The sequence below is a fragment of the Pyrus communis genome, chromosome 6, assembly GCF_041283825.1.
Source record: "Pyrus communis isolate YQ-2024b chromosome 6, ASM4128382v1, whole genome shotgun sequence".
Taxonomy (NCBI): domain Eukaryota; kingdom Viridiplantae; phylum Streptophyta; class Magnoliopsida; order Rosales; family Rosaceae; genus Pyrus; species Pyrus communis.
This window is the reverse complement of record NC_142570.1, coordinates 3809300-3831759: the sequence shown is the minus strand read 5'-3', so window position 1 is coordinate 3831759 and position 22460 is coordinate 3809300. Positions and strand designations below refer to the sequence as shown.

The 22460-nt window shown below is 36.3% G+C and overlaps 2 long non-coding RNA genes across 14 annotated transcripts; both read right to left on the bottom strand.

The window, feature by feature from the left end:
- Window positions 1-553: 553 nt before the first annotated feature.
- Window positions 554-3809, bottom strand: LOC137711086 (uncharacterized). 13 transcript variants are annotated; one of them, XR_015963366.1, is made up of 10 exons: window positions 3795-3809; window positions 3454-3521; window positions 3198-3353; window positions 2903-2994; window positions 2637-2816; window positions 2345-2444; window positions 1749-1903; window positions 1522-1662; window positions 1276-1425; window positions 554-978 (listed from the first exon to the last, which is right to left on the bottom strand). It is a non-coding gene; the product is annotated as an uncharacterized LOC137711086 (long non-coding RNA). The 13 variants fall into 13 exon arrangements; XR_015963362.1 differs by lacking the exon at window positions 1749-1903; XR_015963367.1 differs by lacking the exon at window positions 1749-1903 and having other exon boundaries at window positions 2908-2994.
- Window positions 3810-8129: 4320 nt separating this feature from the next.
- Window positions 8130-22292, bottom strand: LOC137711089 (uncharacterized). The gene is made up of 6 exons (XR_015963375.1): window positions 22110-22292; window positions 21903-21924; window positions 15666-16586; window positions 15364-15410; window positions 8940-9019; window positions 8130-8257 (listed from the first exon to the last, which is right to left on the bottom strand). It is a non-coding gene; the product is annotated as an uncharacterized LOC137711089 (long non-coding RNA).
- Between the last annotated feature and the right edge of the window lie 168 nt (window positions 22293-22460).

The following is a 22460-nucleotide window of genomic DNA, read 5'->3' as shown; positions in this document are numbered from 1 at the left end:
AGAAACCGGATGAAAAATTTGTCTTCTCAATTTGGATTTGAGATTTCTTCAATTATCGGAAGACAAATTTGAAGAAAGGTTCCTCTAGCGAATAGGTAATACGGCCATCATTCCCTATCCTGCGAAGCTATGCTTCACAAGTATACAATAGTAACTGCACAATGACTATATCAGCCACTCAAACTTCATTTGTTTCGAATTTGATAAGGTTGACAAAGTAAAATTGTAGATAGAACAGGAGGGGAATGTTATATGTACAGATGAAGCATCAACACATACACAAAATGAATGTAACGGAGATAAGAATGCTTCTTTAGATGTATGGGCACACGAAAAAGGATATGATTAGGAATAAGAACATCTGAGGTAAAGTAGGAGTAGCCGAAATTGAAGGAAATACGAGAGAAAACTAGTTAAGGTAGTTTAGATATGTAAACAAATTTAGTTGCACACATGGAGAGTGTGTGCCGATTGCTAGTCTTGAATAAAAGTATCATTCCCAACCAATAAAAAAGTCAAACGACGGTCAATGGAAGTAGAGATGAAAAACGTATAAACAAATAAGTGGGGATAATGAAATTAAATAAATCATCACTCAAAGCTTGGTACATTTCTGTGAGAATCTAAAGGACTCTCTCTCTCTCTCTCTCAAACATAATGTATCACGCAGATGTGTATGTATATTCCTATACCCTGATTTCTCCAGTTACAGAAATTACATTTATTTTTTGTCTGCAGAAACAACTCTGGTCTTCCGTGGAAGTCATATGAACAACCACAGCCCGCAGCAGCCGGCCATGCTACACCATCTTCGTCTACAATTAGTTGAGTCAATTCCACATTCATCGTCTGTTAAACATCTATGGTCACTACAATCATCTGGGACGTGGCAAGCACTCACAACTTGTTCTCCGCCACATTCCCACGAATTCATTGTTGTAGGACATACTTGCACACACATCACGCTTGCTTTCCGGTCTGCACAAATTAAAACGTCACAACCAATATGAACTAGCATGTAATGGTATACTGCACTGACCTCAAAGTATCAAATGCAGCTAAAAATTGAAAAACAAAAAACCAAGGGGGACGAAATTGCAACTCAAATCGGGATTTTATTTATTTATTTAGTTTAGATAAAAAGATTAGATTGCCTCAAAAAAGAGTCTGCCAAATCTGTTGTTCCTTTTGTTTTCCAAGAAGCATGTTTTCAGTTTGTTACGGACCGATTACCAATTAAAAACTACTACTGATGCAGTAAAGTAGAAGCAACACCTTCAGAGAAGTCCAGTTGGAATGGATGTAGGTTCAGGAAGCCTCTCATGCCAACTCCTTAACATTGGAAGGGGATGCACCTCGGTTGCGAAAATATAATTTTGGTCAGCCAAAAATGAATCGTCAAACAGGAGAAATAGATACTTGGACCTACAAAAAACATAAGACGTCAGTTCAGATGTATGTTAAAAGTGCAATGGTTGTTTTCTCACTAGTTGCGCAGTGAAAGGGAAAAACAACTCTTACGTCTCAGTAAGGAAGAAACTATGCTGATGGTCTTCCAACTGCATAGTTGTGACATCTCTAATGCTAGCAAAACCTCCTTCCACTTTGGTGTATAGGTTCAGAGAATTTAGAACTCACTCCCCCATTTCAATATACCATGATCTGATAAAAGAAACAAACACGACACAAAAAATCAGAAAAGTAGTCACTTAGGGCCCAGAAATGTCTAAATTCTTACAAAATATCACCTGAATTTTTAGGTCCATGTGGAAATGAAGATAACTAATAAGAAAATTATCAAACATTTAGTTGCTTGATACGAGTAGAAAGTTGATTCTGCCAATTCAGGGTGCAGAGGATAATACTTTTCTGTGGGATGCAACGTTGATGGTCAAACAAATACCTACATTATTTTACAGTTCATATTAGACAGTTTTCTTTTCTTTATTTTTCCTTAAGAGAAATACTGCGGTAACCTCTCTGGTAGTACTCCACACTTTCTCAATACATTGCGGCTGCAATATCGCCAACAAGAACCTAAATCATAGTTCGTATCTAAGGATTAGAAGACTCTTTCCGAGGTTGAAGTCATCATCAAGCAGTATGACAAGTTTTAGATTCCCTCCCTGTAAGCCACGCCAAAATGCCTGATGGCTTGTAAGCTGCCAATACGTTGCTTTTCCTGTCCTCATATCAGCTTCATGGTAATATGCGTTACCACAAAAACTTTGCAGCCTACTCATCTCAATTTAATCTTACAGCTAGAATCCAAACTTTTAACACTTGGAAAGTACCAATAATGAATTGAACAAGGCACAAAAAAGGCTAGGAAGAAATGTTGTACCATGGACCATGTCTGAAATATTTCTGCACAGCAGAATGAAACATCCTCCAGAACTCCTCATTTCCAAGAAGGATGTGACCCTTAAATAGATAGTCATCCCCTAAATGAAGAAACACATAATCCAACATCAGAAACATCAAACTCTACGCACTCAAAATACATTAAGGAAAGGGCGTGGCAACAGACTGCACAAGGAAATATTGGCCCTTGTACTATTTGGGAAACCCAGTAAACTACTAAATATACTTGTAATGCAGTGCATTAAAGACCTCAAAGCCCCGACGAAACCTACCAGCTCCAATTCCAGGTGAATACACAATCCATTCACCAGTTGATACATCCAGCGTTGTACCAGGTAAATTCAACGAACTCCACATGCCCATAATTTACGAAGAGCACATAAAGCTGCTGATTCATATTTGGGGTCTCCAGTCAATCGGGGACAATGCTCCCATTCCCAGAATTAGAGAACCTGAATTCATACAAAAAATCTCGAGATTCAGGAAAGTCAAATTTATTGATGTCCTCATCTGAATACCGCAAAAGAAAGCCCCTCACCGCACCCTGAAGTGCTCATTTCAGTAGTATCATTCTCCATCACTCCATCCACACTGTCCACAGAATTTAGCATTGCTGCGGAGTCACATATCCTTCTTACAAAGAAAACCACCAAACAATTTCATATAGTTTTGAAACTTGAAAGGTGAACTCTTGAAAAGATTATGCAAGATACAAGTACACGGAACTGTATATTGAGACTGATGATAATGAAGTAGAAAGAATCGTATCATGCATGCATCGCAAAAATCACCATGTAATTAAACACTGGAGCTCAGCATGCTTCAGACGTTACCTTTAAGTTAATCCATGCATATGGCAATCCAGTGGGTGTGTTAAATGCAGGTAGGAAGCGTTTCCCTATGTCCTCAGCCAAGGTAAGCAGCCTATCTGTAGAATCAGTTGCAAGTAAATGAGCTGAAACAAACCCTCCAAGTACTCTTATGTTGCACTACAAATAGCAATCAAGTGAAAAAGAGAACCTGAACGACAATAAATATTGCTTTTGAATATCAGAATAACTTAACCAAAACAAGCTCGTCAATAGATACCTCAAAGAGATTTACCCTCGCATTGACATTGAATTTCAAATTCAGTGTTGTTACCCATAACGACAAGGCTGAGAGAAATTTTTTGCATCAGAATGACAGGAGGACAAATTATACGATACAGCATGAAGAAAACACCAAAGTTGAGGATAACTTAAAGCATAGGGAAGTTTATTGACACTCCAAAAATCTCTTTCTACACTCCTCATAAGTGTATTTTTCTTTCCTAATATAGAAAGTTTGGAGTGTAGAATGAGATTTTTGGAGTGCTAACAACAATTCCCAAAGCATATATACTTAGATTACAGAATAACATAACCGTATACGTGACAAATCTGTCAAACCTGAACAACGATATCAAATTAGGCTATCCATTATGTAGCTTAACCGAACTCCCACTTAAAGCATAGGGAAGTTTATTGGCACTCCAAAAATCTCTTTCTACACTCCTCATAAGTGTATTTTTCTTTCCTAATATAGAAAGTTTGGAGTGTAGAATGAGATTTTTGGAGTGCTAACAACAATTCCCAAAGCATATATACTTAGATTACAGAATAACATAACCGTATATGTGACAAATCTGTCAAACCTGAACAACGATATCAAATTAGGTTATCCATTATGTAGCTTAACCGAGCTCCCTCTCCCCCTAATGTAAAAAATAAAAATATTGATGTACTAAAAAAAAACAAGAGAACATTTTACAAAATTGAAAAAATATTAAAAGGAATAAATGATAGGTTAATACAGTTTCATCCTCGTAGTTTTATTGGAACAAAGCTTGGCTGCTAGAAAAAAAAAGCAGCAGCTCATGTTCTCACCCAATAACAACTTGACAAGTTGTTTGTTCAGGCTTTATTTTTAAATTTTTTGGACGCTTGTCAAATTATTATTGAGTGCGTTTTTGTTTAAGCAGCCAAGCTGTGATAGGAGTTTTTAGGAAATGTGATCAAAATTGAGTTTGAACCGCAAATTCTTGAGTTTCATTTTAATTTCTATTTAGACATTTGAGGAATGAATGAAATCAAGTTTTATGCTGCAAATTCTTGAGTTGCATTTTAATTTTTATTTAGATTAATACAAACTTATTTCAGACCCTAGTTTTTTACTCTTCTGCCCTAGTTTCGGACCCAAACTTTTTACTCGTGCCCTATTTTTTTCCTTATTTCGGACCCTAATTTTTTTTTTTACTCTTGTGCCCTTGTTTCAGACCCTAATTTCTGTTACTTGATCAAAGCTAGGGCTACAAAGTATCTTGGTGTGCAAGAAGACGCAACACTAAGGTTGAGACTATCTCTTGCCTTATAAATATTGAGCTTGGGCTGTAGTTTTATCTGCTCTAAAATTTTTCTTTTTGACTATCTCTAACCATGGAGGCAGAAGTTGGTCCGTCAGAGTCGGATGGTGGCTCATCGGGATTCTATAATTCTTTTAAGCATTTTGGCTTCTCCAATTTGTCTTTTCTATGTGTTCCTTTTCATACTCGTGCATGGCATTGTGCCTGCTGCAATCAATTTGCGTATTAAATTGTTAACGCCATTAAATATTGTTTTCTGGCAAAAGTAATTTGATTATCTGTGATTAATCGGCATTGATTCTACTCTAACTCCACATAATCTTCCTATTTTTATGTAGTTAAATTTGTAGGCTACACTAAAACAACAAATTAACGATAGGGGCAACTTTTCAGGGTTCCCTTAATTGCACGCAATTCTTCCTCATATATCAGCACTGGTTGTCGTCATGTTGGCAAGATTTATCCACATGACGCTAGCGTTCTAGTTGGGATTTGTATGTGTGGCGCTGGCCATTGCCACCGATTGGTCACAGTCACGGACGATGGAAAGGGAGGAGAACATGCCAACACTGATAGACAATTCGACACCGGAAATAAAGGAGCGGCAGCTAGAAAATAACAAGGGTAGTAAGAAGAAGAAGTGCATAATGGAAAAAGAAATATCTAAACTGGAGAAAATAAAGGAGGCCTATCGAACAAACGCAGATCCGGATAAGGTAGATATATTACTAGATACACAAAAATGACATCTTTTCTAATAAGTGCAGTGCACATTGGTTTAAAATGCGTGTCCATAAATTTTGTCTTGCTATAAAACTTTACATAAAATTATATGACATTTGTATAAATGTGTAATACTATTTGTAGGTCTTCGGTGCAAGCGTGGTCACATATGTGAATGACAATACAAATGGTGTATCCAAAATCACATTTGAAGACCACAGAAAGACTACTACTTCAATATACCTCGCTGTCATTTTTCTATGGTCTTCAAATGTGATTTTGGAAACACCGTTTGTATTGTCATTCACATATGTGACCACGTTTGCATCGAAGACCTACAAATAGTATTGCACATTTATACAAATGTCATATAATTCAATTTAATGTTTTATAGCAACACAAAATTTATGAAACTAATGTGCACTGCACTTATTAGAAAATGTATAATTTTTGTGTATTAGGTAATATATCTACCTCATCCGGATCCGTGTTTGTTCAATAAGCCTCCTTTATTTTCTCCAGTTCAGATATTTCTTTCCATTATGCACTTCTTCTTCTTACTGCCCTTGTTATTTTCTGGCTGCCGCTCCTTTATTTTCTCAGTGTTGACATGTTCTCTTCCCTTTCCATCGTCCTTGACCATGACTGTGACCAATCGGTGGCAATGGCCAGAGCCACACATACAAATCCCAACTGGAACGCTAGCGTCATGTGGATAAATCTTGCCAGCAGGATGACAACTAGTGCTGATATATGAGGGAAAAATTGCGTGGCGTTGAGGGAACCCTGAAAAGTTGCCCCTACTGTTAATTTGTTGTTTTAGTGTAGCCTACAAATTTAACTACACAAAAATAGGAAGATTATGTGGAGTTAGAGTAGAATCAATGCCAATTAATCACACGTAATCAAATTACTTTTGCTAGAGAATAATATTTACTGGTGTTAACGATTTAATACGCAAATTGATGGCAACGGGCACAATGCCAAGCACGAGCATGAAAAGGAACACATAGAAAAGACAAATTGGAGCAGCCATAAAACTCAAAATGCGTAAAACTTGAAAAAATTAAAGAATCTTACAAAATCCCGATGAGCCACCATCCGACTTTGACAGACCAACTTTTGCCTCCATGGTTAGAGACAGTCGAAAAGCAAAATTTTAGAGCAGATAAAACTAAAGTACAAGCAGGCTAAGCGCCCAAGCTCAATATTTATAAGGCACGAGATAGTCTCAACCCTAGTGTTGCGTCTTCTTGCACACCAAGATACTTTGTAGCCCTAGGCTTTGACCAAGTAACAAAAATTAGGGGTCCGAAATAAGGACACAAGAGTAAAAAAATAGGGTCCGAAATAACGAAAAAATTAGGGCGCGAGAAAAAAGTTAAGGTCCGAAACAAGGAAGAAACTAGGGCAGAAGAGTAAAAAACTAGGGTCCGAAATAAGTTTGTATTAATCTAAATAAAAGTTAAAATGCAACTCAAGACTTTGCAGCATAAAACTTGATTTCGGTCATTCCTCAAATGTCTAAATACAAGTTAGTATTAATCTAAATAGAAGTTAAAATGCAACTCAAGAATTTGCGGTCTAATCTGCTACTTGGGGTCCAAATAGAGTTCAAACTCAATTAAATCACACAATGGACAACCTAATATGTTATCGAATTCACCATATATGAGATTCGAACCTAATACCTCTCACTTTTAAATGAAGAGGAATACCACCAGACTGTAGTACTTAGTGGCAATTTATAAAATGTTCGTTAATCAATTAATTAATCAAATTACTTAATTTAGAGGATGATGGCCGTATTATCTATTTTTTAGAGAAACCAATCTTCTTTCCAGCATTTAATAGTATGCATATCAAGACATTACATTCTAGTGTTTGTGATTTGCGCATTAAGGCATTGTTTGGTAGCTCGAACTGTATTAACTATTTCTGTCGAATAGGATAAATAGCCACCGGAATGTACTGACTAAATTAGTCAGGCGTTTGATGCAATATCGGACTAATGGCCGTATTATTTATATTGTGTTTGGTACTGAACCGGATAAGAAAGGGGAAGAAAAAAAATTGACAAATCTTTGTTTGTTTGTTGAACTTTTCTCATATTTATACCTATTCAAAACCACACAAATTTTCAAATAACAAAGAAAATTAGTAAATTCCATACATCAAATTCAAAATATTTTCCAATAACATAAAAGAAGGTTCACAAAACACAACTACAGTCGTTACGTTATATAGATTAATCCAACCACATATCCAAGTTCACAAAATATACAAATGCAAGTTGGTTTCAGTAAGAAACAGTTTGTCCAGATAGCCAAAATATATGCATGCTTAGCCAAAATATATGCATGCTGCTGCTTTGCTTTCAGTAAGAAGCAATTTGTCCAAGTACCCAAAATATACACATGCTGCAGCTATTAACAAAAGATAGCATGCTGCTTTTAACAAAATATAGTGTTGTTGTTTTCCAAGTACCCAAAATATATATCACCTGCATGTATGAATAGATAACTAAAGACTATGTGCAGGAATCCATTTCACCCATTATATGACTCACAAAAGCTCATGTTTCAATAATGATACTGTATGGAGGAACATGACCACAACAACATATAGAAACATGAGGACCCGGTTTTTCTATTTGTACCTTTGGAGGCTTGAATGGATAATCTGGAGGGAAATGAATTGAAACTAGAAAAACACCACCTGTGTATGGGCTATCACCAGGTCCCATAATTGTCGCCTGCCAATGGAACATGTCCTCGGCCACAGGACCTATAATCCATGAAAGAGAAACCCACAAGACGAATGTATGTCAAGTTCAGTAAAGTGATCAAAATATGCGTACACCCTAGAAACATAAGATGCATGAGCTAGCATACGAGACCTATACAAAACCAACTGCAATGTGAGAATATCCAACCGTCACTTTTTTACATCAGTTAAACCATTAAAGGAGGATTGTTTCGCTCCCAAATGGACCATCCACAAATTTGCTACATCTTTATTTTCTAATCGATAAAATTGGCCCCTTTTCATCAATTGAACAGAAAAGAAAAAAACTGAAATTTTAACCCTTTGCTTTATCCAGCATACGAGACCTATACAAAACCAGCTACAATGTGAGAATTCCAACCATCACTTTTTTACGTCAGTTAAACCATTTATGGAGGATTGTTTCGCTCACAAATGGACCATCCACAAATTTGCTACATCTTTATTTCCTAATCAATAAAGCAAAGGGTTAAAATTTCAGTTTTTTTCTTTTCTGTTCAATAGATGAAAAGGGGCCAATTTTTGGCTAAAAATCTGTGCTGGAAACAGTTGAAATCATCGAAAAAACCCTACTAATTAGCTACAATTAGAACTACCATCCACAATTCTAAGACAATTATATATATGGGATCCAAATTTAATAAAAAGACAAGGGATTTGTTCAAGGAAAAGGAGCAAATACCAGCACTGCATAAGGTAGGGGGGGGTCCTTCTGCAAATCCTTGAGCTCCTTCAATATGCGTTTAGATGCCATGACAACACCTACAAACACACACAATTACACAAAATACAACCTGAAAAACCCAACAACAAATCTAAAATTCGATCCCAACAGCAAACCCTAAAATTCGAATATTCTGATTAAAACCCAAAATTAAATAATCAATTGCATAATTAGAGAGAAAACAATAACTAGATTCAATTAATTGAAAGAAAATTGCAAAAAAAATAGAAGGAGGGGTAGAACAGAGGGAGGGGCGGAACCTCGGAAGAAGAAGAAAAATGAGAAGATGAACTGGATAGGATGGAAAACAAAGAAGAAGGCATTTGAGAAGACGAACCATGAGAAAGCAAGCGCGCGAGACGCAGAGAGAGCGTATGGAGATGACGAGTGTGCGTCTGGACAGGAAGGAGAGAGCGACTAAATTGTCCGGTGGTTTTAGGTATTCACGGTCCATCCGAATTATTTAATCCGATAACTATTTAATATAAACGGACATCAAGCAATGTACTTCGTATTATTAATACGTATTATACATTCTACCAAACGAGGCTTAAGGGGTTATTTGATATTAATTTCGGCTTCATACCGTAAGTTTCTCCTTGAACGTTCCGTTTCTTGTTATTTAAATTTTAATGGTCGATATTCTGTTATATATTACGGATTGCAACTTTATTTGATTTCTGAGTATTTCGTGCCTCATAGAATGCAGAGATCTTGAACCCAGAAAAGAGGAGGTTTTTCAGATGACTAAGAAAAGGGTGATAAATAAATGTGTTTGCATGACATCCTTTTATTTGTTAATACCTCTCTAGCAAAAGAAATCAATCGTGTTTGTGTCTTAACACTCTTAGACTATCTCCAACTCTTGGTCTAAAATTTAAAATTTTTAGTCTATAAAATTTAGGTTTTAACCCAAAAACAGTTTTTCTACTCCAACTCTTATGACCTAAAATTTTAGCCCGGAATTATTAAAAAATGAAATTAGGCTAATTTTTTCTTAAATTAATTTAAAAAAAAAATTATGTAGACTATCGTAATTTAATTTTATGAACATTTTAATCTAAAAATATTTAATTCCGAAAAATCTTGAAAAATCATAATGTAGACTATCGTTATTTAATTCCGATAAATATTGAAAAATCATTAAATCAACACATGAAACTCACCAAACTTTCAACTTTCACCAATCGTTCAACTTTCAACAAACTTTCAACTTTCACCAATTGTTGAACTCTCACCAAACTTTCAACTTTCACAAATCTTTCAACTTTCATCAATCATCCTCTATATAAACATAGGTTGAATATCAGTTGATCACACAATCTTTCAACATTCAATCATCCTCTATATTCACCAATCTTTCAACTTTCAAAGTGTTTTTGTTTCCTAAAAATCCTCAATATCTCATCATTTGGAAGAATTGTAGGAGAAAAGTGAGTTTTGTGTGGATATTTGAACAAATACATAGGTATTTATAGAATTTTTGGGTGAATTTTGAGTTAAATAAAAATTTTCAATTATTTTAGCAGTTGGATTTAAATTTGGACCGTTAGATCTTTTTTTTTTACCGTTAGATTTGATTATATTCGATCTAAGCCGTTGGATTCAATAATTATATAAATAAATAAATAAAAAATTGAACGTGGAACCAACGGCCCTTTTAAAATCAGTTGTTGGATCGAAAATAATAGCCCAACAGCTACTGACATGATGTGACAGCCACGGGACACACCCACATGGGTGGGGTTCCGCTGGGCTGGCGTTTAGGCTTCACAACCTGTGGTGCACTCGCACTGGTTGGGGTCCACTCCAATTTGTTGTCTAAACTTAGGCCAATATTTGGCCCTGGGATGAGTTTTAGGTTTTAGGTTAGTTTTAAGCTATGGGTTGGGTTGGGTTTTGGGGGGAGGGGGGGTGCAAGGGGAATTATAGGTTTTAGCCCAGGGTTAGAATGGGTCTTAAATTTTTTTACCCGTCTTTGAGCTCTAGTATTTTATAGTAAATTTGTGTTTCACAGGAGACTGCCAAGAACAACAAAGCCTTGGATTCTAAAGTCCATGATGTGGGAGTTTACCTTAACTGTTTTTTTGTTAAGTTATTCCTGAGGGTATGATGTTGGCGAAGTCCCTCACATCTTTTTATGTACGACTCAACAAAGGGGATGGTAGAGTCGCGTAGTATTTAATAGGATTGACATAATATATCTAGCAGCTCTTGGTGTGTTTAAATCTGAATCAGGATACTTAGGAATTTCTAAATTTCATGATTCAGATTTTCAGTAAGTTCAAACTTTGACTGTATTTTGGTAGGTTTCGATAGTATAGGTTAAGCTTTTCACATATGAGCTGACAGCCTGAGACAAGATCATATTTTACTGAAAAACACTTGTAACTCAAATGTTTTTGAGAAAAAAAAAAAAAAAAAAACCCTACTTTATAACACCCAAAAAATTTCACAACTAAGAATTAATTAGAGCATGAAAAATGCATATATGAGAGGTATTTCTTCTCTCATTGAGCTCTTTAAAGTGTTTAGTATAAAACTTATACTTTGTGGGCTGTTTTTTCTAATTTATTAATTTGTTTTCCCTCTTTCTGTGCAGGAAATCCAGAAAGAGGTTTGTAGGGAATTGGCCCCGACAGTTTGAGCTTCCGTGGCCGGCTGCAATTCCATTTTATATGTACGTGATAGCGATTGTATTGGTTGACTTCAGTTATTTTAAAAACATATCCAAACAATTTCTAATAAGTTAGATTGTGTAACCGGAAAATATTTAGATAGTATACGAACTAATTTGCCTTCAATTAATTACTTGGCTTCACTTTCTAGATATGAAACGTTTGTGACTTGGACGTGCCATGTCTGGCTATTCTAATATTGGCTTTCCATTAAGTTGTAAAAAACATTTCTGATCATGTTTAGTAAAAATGTTTCTGGTTCAAAAACGCATTTGGAAGTGATTTTTCAAAAAACAATTCAAGTGCATTTATAAGAAACACTTGCAATTTTATTAAAACTTTATTGTACTTCTGATAAAGGTGCTTTATTGAAGCTGCTTTTGAGCAAGTGTTTTTTGGAAAAAAAAATAGTTGGATAAATTATACAAAATTAGTTTAACCATGAGTCGAACTACAATCTCATACCTTATGTTTTAAACATTGCAATGTCATAACTCAACTTATGAATTTGTTGTAATGTCAGATTTCCGTTAAATTTTCTGTCAATTTGACTGTTCAATAGTGATGTGGCAGGAGAGGGGCTCAACTGAAAAAAAAAAAAAAACAATTAAATTTAATTAAGAAAAAAAATTCTCTCCCTCCGTTCTCCCAGAACGGTCCTCCCTCCTGTCTCCTCGCTTCTCTCTGTTCACATTTTCACTTAGGGCACCCACCCTCGTTGTAGAGTCAGAGACAAATCGTGAGGGCTCAAGTCGTAGGCACCCAGAAGGGGCTAAAATTTGATGGGAAATTGGGGGGTTTTGTTTGATGCCCATCATGGGATTTCTTTTAAGCTTGCCGGGTCGGTCAACTTCTTCGCCATGTACTCCGTTTCGAGCTCAAAGATATTGGTTGTCGCTGTGAAAGAGAATGGTGACGGCGACAATGGAGATGATGGGGTGGTTGTGAAGTTGATGAGGTGTGCTGTGATTGAGCGTTGCAAGCTGGTTTGGTCGATTAGCATTTCGTTTGGGTTCTTGATCGTAGGAGAAGATAATGGAGTTAGGGTAGCTTGTTAAAGGGAGGGTTCGACAAATGAAAGATGACAACTTGAGGAAAGTGTTAATTCAAGTAAAATTCCCAAAACCAAACCACATAATTAGTTTTAATTAACTCGGTTTACTGCTAAACCCATGATTACGAATCCCGACCGCAATCCGCTCCACAAGCTTCGCCAGCTTCGCATGCTCGCTGCCCCAGCCTGCTCAGCCGCCACCTCGCCTCCTTCTGCTGCTGCATCCAGATTTTTCTAGCCCGCCAGTGGACGTCTCCAATATTGACACTGTTCCGGCCTGGTCCAGCTCCGATAACCCACCAATTCGATCATCCCGACAGAACTTCATTGTGAATAAGGTTTTGGGATGTGGGTTATACTCGTTTAAACTTGTGAAAAAATGGGAAGAGAGATAAGCGAGGAGAGAGGAGGAGGGAGTGGGGTGAGCGTGCTGCAGAGGGAGGCGGAGGGCAAAGGGAAGAGAAATTTCTTTTAATTAATTTTAATTGTTAAATAAAAATTATTATTATTATTATTTTATTTTATTTCAGTTCGGTCTATTTCCACCACATCATCATTTAAAAGTCAAATTGACAAAAAAATTTAACAAAAGTCTAACATTACAACGAATTCATAAGTTAAGATATATGACATTGCAATGTTTAAAACATAAGATATGAAATTGTGGTTTGATTCATAATTGAGGTAGTTTTGTGTAATTTACCCAAAATAGTTCTAACCCAGTTTGCTCATTGTATTTCTTAATGCTTGTAATTCAAGTCACCTCTATCAAAGCTAGAGGAAGAACATACTCTAGGGTTTGAGAGTTGGTGCTTTGTGTTCGAGCGAAAATATCTTCGGAGAGGGCTCTTCAGCTCTCAGCACAGCTTCCCAAGGGATTGGCACTTTGGATGTGTAATCGGGCTCTTGCTTCCTGATGTGTTACAAGAAGAGGATATAGTTAGTTTTGAAAGGTGCCTTTGTAGGGCCTTAGGTGTATGCCTTGAGGCTCGCAATCAAAACTAACCAAATGCTAAGTGTGCCACTACTATCTCAGTATAGTAGATGTAGAACAAGTGTGTTCAGTCGATTACTTGCGCCCCAAGTTACTCGGACTTCTTGTTATCAAAGGATTGTCGTGGATGGGTTCAGTCCACATTAAGTTCTTTTTCTTGCCTTGTGACCAAGAACTTTTAGTTCATAATCTTGTATATTTGAATAAGGGAAGTCCAGATCCACTTAAGTCATCAACTCGGTTCTTGATTGGTTTTAAATGAAGGTGCATCCATTAAAATGACCAGATCCAGGCACAAATGAGAATCTTAAACTAGGAAAGCAAATGGATATGACTTGAATACATGCTTGAGAATACATTAAGCAGCAGATCTATTAACTTATAGAACAAAGAGCTTGGACCAAGATTTCACCTTGTCAGGCAAGGTTGAACTTCTTGCAATCACTTCTCTTTCAAGTTTACAGGGTTTATACGCTAAAGAGGTGTGGATGGTAAACAAGTTTACACAAGGGAATCGATATTACGCCATTAGGGGTGATAACAGAGCTTCTAAACTAGACAAAAGATGACTTTTGTGGGGAATGATCCTGAAAAGGATTGAGATCTGGGCTACAGCTTTTAGATGCAAATATGGCTTGAGAGCAAAGTTTGTATGTTTGTTTGTTTGATTGGTTAAGTATCCTTGTCTCTGGAACCTCTTCCTCCTTTTATAGGTAGATTAGCCCGACTGCAGTAGCTTTACTCTTGCCCGAAAGTTATTGAAGGGTAGTGATTCATCAACTTTTTACTTGTATTGCCATTGAAAAGTACTTTTTGGTTGATGGTGAGTTAGTCCCCATCACTTGACTTTTAAATCATAGGCACATGGCCTATGCATTGTCTCTGGGCTTGATGCTGAGCTTCGGGCAAATCTTCCTTTAATTGGTGTTTTTAGACTTCCATACACTTGCAGCCCAAAGTTCAAATATTAACCCAAACACTTTGTTAATTTCTTAAGTTCCTTTACTTAACATCTTAACCAACTCATCACCAATTTTGGCCTCTTCAACTGGTATCGGCAAAGTACCCGTTGCAAACATGAAAACCGTGAAGGTTTTGTAACGTTTTCTTCTGCATTTCCAGCTTCGGAAGGACATACGGTTCACAATTAAGCAAAACATTTTCTACATTTCTGCATTTCCTCCTTCCTTTATTTTTGTAACTAGTGATGAGAACAGATGTTAAATATTCAGCGTACCCCTCAGTACCAACCATCGTAATCTGCAAACTTAACGCTTCTCACTGTGTGTGTTTGTGTGTGTGTTGGTTTTATCTCCAGAAGATGAAGAACCGTTAAAAAAGAGCGTCCAAAATGACTCAAAACCAAAATGTATTTATGTGATCAGTATAACTGCAGTTTCCTATCAATCAATACGTTATAACAGCAGTTTAACAAAGCCAAGAGAAGGAGAATATGGCACTGTTATATAGGAATGCCTACCATCATAAGGAGCTTCCATGAAAGTTTACACATGTGGAGGTGCAAGATAGATTAAGGGTTATTGTGCCAATTCACACATTAAAAAAAGAAAAAGAACAGTTCAGCTAAAGCCCACCTCCGTTTATCTAGAAGCAAGAAATGTGCATAACTTAGATTAGAAAAAGGAATGACCTTACATCATGGAGATGAAACCATCTAAGGCATTGTTCTTCTTGGCTCTCCCCTGTGAAATAACCCAATTTTATTATTAAAAACAAGAGCTCACAGACTAGTAAAATGCTTGTCGACCAAGGAAAAAGACAAGTAAAAAACTTGGGGCTTGTTTGGTTTCCTTCTCGGATCCAATTTTTTGTTTTCACAAATGATGAATGTAGCTAAATTCCTTCATACTCATTAGTCTCAAAACAAAAAATTGGTTTCTATTGATAAAAGGTATTTAACAAAGAAAAAGATATCGTATAGATGTATATGTAGTCACCTTTTTATGAGCCAACCGAAAACTCTCCTCTTCTCCAGGCTCAAAATCCTCACATTTTATGAGACGTGAAATACTCAGAAATCAAATGAAGTTGCAATAAACCATATAGAAAAATTTTGGAATATTGAACTTAATATTACAAAGAAGAAACAAAAAAAAAAAGGAGGAGAAAGTATGAACTTACGGCATAAAGCTGAAACAAATACGAAGTGTACCAGAATGTCCTATGTGGAAATCACACACACTAGAATCTAAAGTCTTGATATGCATTGTTTCATCATCACACAATTTCGAATGTGGTGATAAACATCTCTTGAGACTCCTCCAAATCAGTTGAGATAGTTTAAAGAAGACAGAACTCCAACTTCCCCAAATGAACCAAATACTCTGTTAGCCTGGAAATATGACCAGATTCCGTAATGTGGTGTGGTCAAGATAGAGAGGGTATGGTGTGGTAGCTGGCCGGGGTAGAGACTCGAAGAAGGTGGGCTGAAGAGAGAGAGTCGAAAGAGATGTGAGGGTTCAAGTCAAGAGGACAGAGGAGCGGCAGGAGGCCGTGTCTCCGAAATTCAGAATGACAGAATGGGACAGGATTGCTCTTCAACCGTTCGCAATCGGAAATCCCAAATATTGCGTTAGAGAAGTTTAATGTGTTTTTAGTCTCTCAATGACTTGTCTCGGCGGCTCTGCGAATCAAGCTGGGCGAGGCTGTCAAGATGGCAACCCAGTCAGCGCGGATAACTGAAATAATATCTTCGTTTGTTGTTGTATCATTGTTGGATTTGATATTTGTTATACCTTTGAATCATCGGTGAAGATCTTCAGCCGTAACTTGTAAAGAAGCAAGCTGCACAGGGAGAGCCCCTGCACTGTTGCTATTTTCTCAACATAAAACACTGAAGACCATCTCATCCCCACAAGCTGCACATTTCCAACAATATCACCTCATGAATCAAAAAGGTCCCGAAATTCATAACGGCACAAAATGGCAAAGACCTAACAAAGAAAAATGACAACAGATTCAAAAGGGTCAATCCAAACCTTGAATATGAATGCAATTACACAAACAGACTGACGCCATGTTCATAGCAGTTTTAACACCACGTCTCCTAATTTGATATGCTATTCTTTTTTTTTATCATAAAACAAATTCTAAAATTTTTTTTTGACAAAAGTACCCAAGCGTTTTTTTATGTATCAAATTCAGCCGGTTATAGTTTTGTGTTAAATACAATGATAGAGAGCACATGTATTAAACATTGTGTGTCTAAATTAACATTACTTTATTCATATGTTTCAATAAGGTGTAAGTGTATGATATTACTAGTTATCTTTTTTTGGCAGGACATCGGTGCAAGTGTGATGGGTATGTTCTTAATTATAGGACAGGTAAAGCTAAAATCACCTTTGATGACCAGAAAGCAACAAAGGCAAGCTTCTTCCAATACAAACTAGAATCCGATGAAGCTGAGAACGCCAAAGATTATAGCTACTACACTTCCAAAGCATGTCATAGCAGCATCCTAAGACCCCGCTTGTTCACACGCCATGTGGAAGAAAAACATGTTTTTTTTATTCTATGAAGAATTCAGCTACAAATTCGAGACTGGAATATAGAGGAGCACATGGCATAAGAAGAATAACGAATGTCCTGGTGGAAAAATCCATCAAGTCTCTTTTTTTTTTCCTTCTTCTATCTCATAATTCAATTTTATCATAACTATGTAAATATATGATTTGTATAGGAGAATCTTAAATACGATCCTTTATATCCACAAGGGGCTTTGGCATACCGATCCAGTTATGTAATTCAAGATGGTGAACTAAAACTCGTTAACATCCGAGGTAGTCTGGAGAAGTTGAAACCTCTATAGTCTCAAAAGATGAAAAGGAGTGACCTCACAGATTTTATGATTAGAGAAAATGTGCCATCCAATTGGACGGACAGAAACTTGGATTATATTGCCAATGACACTAGGTAAGGACACCCAATTTATAAATGAGTTTGTGTGTCTACGTAGCATTATTAATTTTTATTATTCATTACATAGTTTGAACTTTTTTATTCTATTTTCCTTCAGCTGGTTCGACCGTGTTGCCAAAAAACTCATTAGACATCCATTTCTAATGGATACCCCTCATGATAGACTTTGGTACTTTAACGACGCATTCCAGGCCATATAAAACAACAGTTGTGTCAATCTTATAGCCTTCAAAAAGACATTGGACCAAGATCCTCGTTTTAAACCGTACAAGAACTGGACTACAACATACAAGGGGCATACTCTGTACACTAATTTTTCTCGTGAACTTAAGGGGATTCAGGTCAAAACCTGTTTAGCCTCATTGCATTTTTAAGGCATGTCTACATACATTGTGTCACAAAGAGTGCAGATTTTGGGGATATTGATGAAGAGATCACTCAACTGTGTCATAGGCTTTCAAGCCGTGTGCACGAAATCTTCGTGACGAAGGACGAATTATACATCTCTTAATTAAAGAATTTTCTTTTTTGGTGTTCTTTTGATTCTTCCTTACATAACTAAATTCATGAACAATTGTTTTTAATATTTATTACAAATACTTTTTATTCTTTTAATCTCATTATTATTTTAAACTCACGCCATTATTTATCACATAAGCCTTAATTAAGAGAACACCAAAAAAAAAAATCCTTAATTAAGAGATGTAGAATTCGTCCTTCATCACGAAGATCTCGTGCACACGGCTTTAAAAGCCCAGGACACAGTTGAGCAATCTCTTCATCGATATCCCAAAAATCTGCACTATTTGTGACACAATGTATGTAGACATGCCTTAAAAATGCAATGAGGCTAAATAGGTTTTCACCTGAATCCCCTTAAGCTCACGAGAAAAATTAGTGTACAGAGTATGCCCCTTGTATGTTGTAGTCCAGTTCTTGTACGGTTTAAAACGAGGATCTTGGTTCAATGTCTTTTTGAAGGCTGTAGGATTGATGCAAGTGTTGCTTTCTGTGGCCTGGAATACATCGTTAAAGTACCTAAGTCTTTCATGAGGGGTATTCATCAGAAATGGATGTCTAATGAGTTTTTTGGCAACACGGTCAGACCAGCTTAAGGAAAAGAGAATAAACAAATACAAATTATGTAATTAAGAATAAACATTAATAATGCTACGTAGACACACAAACTCGTTTATAAATTAGGTATCCTTACCTAGTGTCGTTGGCAATATAGTCCAAGAACAAGTTTATGTCCGTCCAATTGGCTGACACATGTTCTCTAAGGAAGGTCATAAAGTTTGTGAGGCCACTCCTTTTCATCTTTTGAGACTCTAGAAGTTCCAACTTCTCTAGACTACCTCAGATGTTAACGAGTTTTAGTTCACTGTCTTGAATTACATAACTGGATCGGTATGCCAAGCCTTTGTGAACAAGCCCCTTGTGGATATAGAGGATCATCTTTAAGATTCTCATATATAAATCACACACACACACATTGTTATAGTTATGATAAAATTGAATTATGACATAGAAGGGGACAAAAAAAAAAAAAGACTTACTTGATGGATTTTTTCCACCAGGACATTCGTTCTTTTTTTGATACCATATGCTCCTCTATATTCCAGTCCTCGAATTTGCAGCTGAATTCTTCATAGAATAAAGAAACATGTTTTTCTTCCATATGGCGTGTGAACAAGCGGGGTCTTAGGATGCTGCTATGACATGCTTTGAAGTGTAGTAGCTGTAATCTCTGGCGTTCTCAGCTTCATCGGATTCTAGTTCGTATTGGAAGAAGTTTGCCTTTGTTGCTTTCTGGTCATCAAAGGTGATTGGAGCTTTACCTGTGCTATAATTAAGAACATACCCGATCACACTTGCACCAATGTCCTGCAAAAAAAAAGATAACTAGTCATATCATACACTTACGGCTTATTGAAACATATGAATAAAGTAATATTAATGTTAATTTAGACACAAAACTAACACAATATTTGATACATGCGCTCTCTATCATTGTATTAACAGCCTAAGGTCACTCCTGGTGACCAACTAATGACCGTTTACATACATGATGCACCCATAAAAGAGATTGATTGGATCTTGGATCCCAGAGATGAACTACTTAGTCATGGGAAGCCTTGCCAATTTGGTCTTCAAAAGGGCATTTTTCTCTGCAGTCCCAATTTTAGTTTAACTAGGAATTTTTATTTAATATTTCAATTGGAGATGTATTGAGGAATGACCAAAATAATTTACGGTGGACAAACTCAGGACCACTTTTGTTTTTGTACTATGCTTATGTTTTGTTGTAATTTATTATTTTGGACTTATGAGATTGAAAGTTTGAGGATTTGAGTTGTGAAATTAAGTATTTTAAAGTTATCGAATTGTAATTTGAGGATGAATATTTATAAATTGATGGGTTTAAAGAAAATTCTCACACTACTTCGACATAACAATTTTCATTTGGTGCTTTGTGCATGTTAAGTTGCAAACCGAACCAAATCGCATTGCAACATTAGTAAACCTATTACATATTGTTTTAAACCATTATGGTTCTTTTATGTTTTAAAACTAAACAAACTAAAGTTTGCAGTTTGGGTCGTGGTTTGGACCAGAACAAAACCAATCCAAACCGTCCCCAGCTCTGAATGTTATAAATAGATATATAGATTCCTGTTGCATTTTGTGCAAGTATAACCGTATAATAGGTAACACATTGATTTGACAGCAACCAAAGAACAAAAAAAGGGAAATAAGACAGGCTTAGAAAAACGTCCAGGGTTAAAACATAGAAAATTCTTGCAAGAGAACAAGTTACAGTAGTATAGAATGACTCTATAGCACGGTCGATCTCCCTAGAAACTGATATAAATAATTAACGAGTTTTTGAAATATTTAACTTTGTTAACTCTGAGAACTAGCCTAAATTGGCAAAACTAAAAATTGGATCTACGAAGGATACCAAACAAGCCCCAAGTTTTTTACTTGTCTTTTTCTTTGGTCGATAAGCATTTTACTTGGAAATTAACATTTGTTTCTCGTCAAATATACATTGGATCTAACTGAGAATTTAGTTATAGGCCCCAAAGGTTCTCACTTCTCAATTACTAGGCCTCAAATTTTGCTAATAGCAAAAAGTGAAGGCCCATAAATCTACCCAAAGTTAAATTAGAGCCTATTAATCGAGCTAAATCTTTGCTGAAGGCCTGGTGCGGTGGGTGCCCCGCGTAGCTGTCGAGCTCGTCGGTTAGCTTAAAGCCCTTCGAAACAAAATCCATGTAATATTAAGAATTCGTAAACGACTCAGTACTACAGTCTGGTAGTAATCTTTTTCACTTGTGAATGAGAGGTCTTAGGTTGAATCAGATAGAAATTTCTCTTAATATTGAGTTTAATTACCTCACAGCGTCCGGCTTTCTTAAGAAAAAATATATAGCTGCTTATCTATCAAAAGAGGGGATTCTTATACTCTATCACGTAGATACATTTCTGCTTGAGTCATCCCAAACTCTTTTTCAAGGTTCTTCATCTTCTGGAGCTAAAATGACCACAAGTCCTATCATTCCAGAAATTCCACTAAGATTTAATCACACCGAGAGCTGCTAGATATGTTATGTCAATCCTATGAAATATTAAACAACTCTACCATCCCCTTCGCCAACATCATACCCTCCAACCATTGTTAAATGAAGGACTACTTCGTGGTAACCCTGCCAATAACCAGTACGGCTCATACAGGGGGATACAACATAGAGACTAGGTCATTGAAAAATTCAAGCCCCCTTTAGCATCTAAGCAGTTTCATAAGTTATGCCTGGATTCGGTAAACTTTATAATCTTGCATCTCCACAATGCTTCCGACTGATGTCGAAGGTATTGTTTGAACGTTATAATCTCAAGATAGAGTATTGAGAATCTCTTACTCATTTTGACTATACCGTTGAAGGCAAAGGCACAAATTAAATATAAGAATCCAATTAAGCACAAGTATTATGTATGGCAAGATTACGATATTTTTAAATTAATAGGCCCTAATCTCAAGTCGGTGAAAGAGTGAGTTACCTGGACCCTATCAAAGACTAACAAGCCTCAACTTCATCAAGAAAAATAGCAAATAATCACTTACAAGGATGAGAAATTCCTAAAGCACTTGTAAGAGACATTCTTGCAAACCAACGAAACAAGCATTTAGCTTTCAACCTAAACTTCTATAATTTAAATCAAACCAAAATATGGGGACAAAATCATACCTTTCATCGCCCATTCTTCAACCTGTAACCCAATAACAACATAAAAGAGAACAAAACATGAGAAATTAAACTGATAATCTGCAAATTAGTCCGAAAAAGAGGTTAAGTTGAACACACACAAAAACAAAATTACATAACCCTAATGATCTTCAAAATTAGGGAAACTAAATCTTTTAGTTAATTTTACCAAAATCCCCTCTTAATTACCTCAGAAGAACAAAATCCATTCATTGATTCGTCGTTGCAATTGTCATTGAGAGGGGCAGCAGAAGTCGGAACTGATGCAGGCTACAGAGAGAAATAAGAGATGAGAAAATAGGATAAATGCCAAAGAGAGAGATGAGAAAATAGGATGGATGTGGAAGAGATAGACACCTCATTTTTACAGTGAGAGGATAAAAATAGATAACAATCCGACAGATGAGATTGCAATAAGAAAATTTAATCCAATGATTGCAAGAAGTTAAATCTTATCTTGATCAGAAATAACTCATCATGACATAGGCATGACATAATCCAATAATAAAGCCATAATGTAGACATGACATAATTCAATAA